This window comes from Nerophis ophidion, linkage group LG17 (assembly GCF_033978795.1).
Source record: "Nerophis ophidion isolate RoL-2023_Sa linkage group LG17, RoL_Noph_v1.0, whole genome shotgun sequence".
In the NCBI taxonomy this organism is placed as follows: domain Eukaryota; kingdom Metazoa; phylum Chordata; class Actinopteri; order Syngnathiformes; family Syngnathidae; genus Nerophis; species Nerophis ophidion.
In genome coordinates, this window is record NC_084627.1 from 5,701,345 (window position 1) to 5,706,035 (window position 4,691).

Genomic DNA, 4,691 nt, shown 5'->3' on the forward strand with positions numbered 1-4,691 from the left:
CTCAACGTAAAGCCGCTGCTCCTCCACATCGAGAGGAGCCAGATGAAGTGGTTCGGGCATCTGGTCAGGATGCCACCCGAACGCCTCCCTAGGGATGTGTTTAGGGCACGTCCAGCTGGTAGGAGGCCACGGGGAAGACCCAGGACACGTTGGGAAGACTATGTCTCCCGGCTGGCCTGGGAACGCCTCGGGATCCCCCTGGAAGAGCTAGACGAAGTGGCTGGAGATAGGGAAGTCTGGACTTCCCTGCTTAGGCTGCTGCCCCCGCGACCCGACCTCGGATAAGCGGAAGATGATGGATGGATGGATGGGTTGCGTGTATTTTCAATGTACGTTCAGGGTTAAGAAGGGGTTAAAAACAAAACAAATTGTGCAGGCAGCAGCATTCGTGAGGGAGGGGCAGAGACAGAGAGAGCATGTTTCGCCAGGCTCTGCTTTTTACCCATAGATTTATCAGATAACATTTTTTATTATCTATAGCAGGGGTGTCAAAAATGTGCCCCGGAAGCCATTCGCGGCCCACTGCTAATGTTTTAAAGGCCCACGGCACATTCTAAAAATACTATTAAAAAAAAAAAAAGTGAAACAAAAAAAGCTGTTCTGTTCATAACTTTTATGGACAGAATTTCTAGGCGCAGTCAAGGCGTTGAAGGGTTCCGGTTTGGTGACCGCAGGATTAGGTCTCTGCTTTTTGCAGATGATGTGGTCCTGATGGCTTCATCTGACCGGGATCTTCAGCTCTCACTGGATCGGTTTGCAGCCGAGTGTGAAGCGACCGGAATGAGAAGCAGCACCTCCAAGTCCGAGTCCATGGTTCTGGCCCGGAAAAGGGTGGAATGCCATCTCCGGGTTGGGGAGGAGACCCTGCCCCAAGTGGAGGAGTTCAAGTACCTAGGAGTCTTGTTCACGAGTGAGGGAAGAGTGGATCGTGAGATCGACAGGCGGATCGGTGCGGCGTCTTCAGTAATGCGGACGTTGTACCGATCCGTTGTGGTGAAGAAGGAGCTGAGCCGGAAGGCAAAGCTCTCAATTTACCGGTCGATCTACGTTCCCATCCTCACCTATGGTCATGAGCTTTGGGTCATGACCGAAAGGATAAGATCACGGGTACGCATCCCTAGGGAGGTGTTTAGGGCACGTCCAACCGGTAGGAGGCCACGGGGAAGACCAAGGACACGTTGGGAAGACTATGTCTCCCGGCTGGCCTGGGAACGCCTCGGGATCCCCCGGGAAGAGCTAGAGCAGGGGTGCCCATCACGTCGATCGCGATCGACTGGTCGATCTCGGAGGGTGTGTCAGTCGATCTCAAGCCAGGCATTAAAAAATAGACATAAAAATGAGCAATCATCAATCATACCAAGACTTCACTTTCGTCAGTTGTTTGACATTCTCGGCACCCGAGGATCTTGTGAGATGACGCTGGCTGCTGCGAGCTCATATTTAAGAAAAAAATCACTAACAGGGCGGACGCAGAGAAACACATTTTATTTCTAGAGACTCCGTACCTACTGTCAAAACTCTAAAGAGCGACTCCACAGTTCCTGTCTTCACCATAAAAGACCTGTTTCATCCTGCCTGTCCTAACAAAATAAGAGTCTCGGAAAGCTAGCGTGCACAAGCTAGCAAGCTACGGAGTTTGATGCCAATGTATTTCTCCCCCGCCTTTCTCACTTGCTTGCCCACCCGCACACTCACTGACGTCACTCACCTGCTGCCAGACATTAAAGGGCCACACACATATGCTACTCTCATAACAAAGTGTTTAAAAACGAGTGTGCAAGTTGGACAAATGAGATGCCAAATCCAACCACTTTCATGTGGTATTGGACAGAAAGGAGGACTTTTTTTTCCCCTCCATTTGAAAATGCGGACGTTATCAGCACCACTGTCTAATTCCAATCAATGCAAGTCATCAGAATCAGGTAATACACCAACTTATATTCTTGTCTTCATGAAAGAAAGGAATCTATGTGTGTTAAACATGCTTGTATTATCATCAAACACCATTAACTTGTTAACAAAAATGTCTCTTTCATAAATAAATAAATATAAATTATAAATAGGAATAGGGCTTCACGGTGGCAGAGGGGTTAGTGCGTCTGCCTCACAATACGAAGGTCCTGCAGTCCTGGGTTCAAATCCAGGCTCGGGATCTTTCTGTGTGGAGTTTGCATGTTCTCCCCGTGAATGCGTGGGTTCCCTCCGGGTACTCCGGCTTCCTCCCACTTCCAAAGACATGCACCTGGGGATAGGTTGATTGGCAACACTAAATTGGCCCTAGTGTGTGAATGTGAGTGTGAATGTTGTCTATCTGTGTTGGCCCTGTGATGAGGTAGCGACTTGTCCAGGGTGTACCCCGCCTTCCGCCCGATTATAGCTGAGATAGGCGCCAGCGCCCCCCGTGACCCCGAAAGGGAATAAGCGGTAGAAAATGGATGGATGGATAAATAGGAATGAGGTAGAGCTCCTCGACTTGGTCAATTGAAAAGTAGCTCGCCTGCAGAAAAAGTGTGAGCGCCCCTGAGTTAGACGAAGTGGCTGGGAGAGGGAAGTCTGGGTTTCTCTGCTTAGGCTGTTGCCCCCGCGACCCGACCTCGGATAAGCGGAAGAAGATGGATGGGTGTTTTTTTTTTCTTTCAAACTGTCATTGCTCAAAACATAATATTGAATCAAAATCAATGTTATTATGAATTATTGACCTATCCAAGGTTCCCATTACTTCACATCAAATATTCCACTAAGAAAAATATTTTTGGTGAAAGATTTTGCAAATTTGGTGAATAAATAACCAAAACATGTATATTTTGTTGTTTTCTTACTGTACCGAAAATGAACCGAACCGTGACCTCTGAACCGAGGTACGTACCGAACTTAAATTTTTGTGTACCGTTACACCTCAGCCGGATGTCCCCTCTAATTTAAAAAGAGCATCCGCTGAGAGTGGACCCGAGGGTCCCTGGTTCAAGTCCCACCTAGTACCAGCCTCGTCACGTCCGTTGTGTCCTGAGCAAGACACTTCACCCTTGCTCCTGATGGGTGCTGGTTGGCGCCTTGCATGGCAGCTCCCTCCATCAGTGTGTGAATGTGTGTGTGAATGGGTAAATGTGGAAGTAGTGTCAAAGCGCTTTTTACCTTGAAAGGTATAATGTTAATTGTTGTGTTTGTATTTGTATTTTTTATTGTCATTGTTGTGTAACAAACGGGACACCAGAGGGTGGTAGAGCTGTTGAGGAATGACCATGAAAGATCAGTAAGTGCACAGCACGCCACGTGGCGCCAAGCTAAGCTGCATTAAGCGACGTTGCCCTTGCACTATCCTTTCATTTCACCCTGTAATATAATGTAGCCCAGCGAAATATATCCCAGGCACGTCCGCGCTATCAGTGACGTAAATGCACTCCCGCACAAGCACACCCTCCTGGCGCTCTCCCCCCATCCATCACTGTGACGACAACAAGAACCAAATGAATGAATGACCTTCTTGTAGACTCCTCCTCTCCTTCTGGAAGCAGGAAAGGATAACCCAAACAAAAGGAGAGAGAACAAGAGCAGGTGGATTTTTTTTTTTTTTTTTTTTCATTGAGAATATTTTTCGCCACACACTCTGGCAACAAGGCGGGAGGAGTGCAGCCTCGTCAATGCATGTCGCCTCGTAAGTAACCTCCTCATTGCTTTTCTCCAAAAAAGATTAGGGGTTTGAAATAGAAATGTGTGTGCGCGCGAGTGGTTTTGCACATCAAACACCAGAGGTTTGTTGTTGTTGTTTTTTTCTCCCCATCAGACAGCTGAAATGTGTCAGTATGATTTTAGAAGAGTGAGCAAATATTAAGTCTCTCTTAACTGCGTTTAAGTCTCACCTTAAAACTCATCTGTATACTCTAGCCTTTAAATAGACCTCCTTTTTAGACCAGTTGATCTGCCGCTTCTTTTCTTTCTCCTATGTCCCCCCCTCCCTTGTGGAGGGGGTCCGGTCCGGTCCGATGACCATGGATGAAGTACTGGCTGTCCAGAGTCGAGACCCAGGATGGACCGCTCGCCTGTATCGGTTGGGGACATCTCTATGCTGCTGATCCGCCTCCGCTTGAGATGGTTTCCTGTGGACGGGACTCTCGCTGCTGTCTTGGATCCGCTTTGAACTGAACTCTCGCGGCTGTGTTGGAGCCACTATGGATTGAACTTTCACAGTATCATGTTAGACCCGCTCGACATCCATTGCTTTCGGTCCCCTCGAGGGGGTGGGGGGTTGCCCACATCTGAGGTCCTCTCCAAGGTTTCTCATAGTCAGCATTGTCACTGGCGTCCCACTGGATGTGAATTCTCCCTGCCCACTGGGTGTGAGTTTTCCTTGCCCTTTTGTGGGTTCTTCCGAGGATGTTGTAGTCGTAATGATTTGTGCAGTCCTTTGAGACATTTGTGATTTGGGGCTATATAAATAAACATTGATTGATTGATTGAACTGTTAAGTCTACAAGATTGGTAGTTGTAGTGAGATCCCATAGCAAAGTTAGCATTCATTTATGTCTGTTGTTGCCACTAAATCAACTCAAGTATTGAGTATGTATGTGTATGTACATTTTTCAATCAATCAATGTTTATTTATATAGCCCCAAATCACAAATGTCTCAAAGGACTGCACAAATCATTACGACTACGACATCCTCGGAAGAACCCACAAAAGGGGCAAGGAAAAC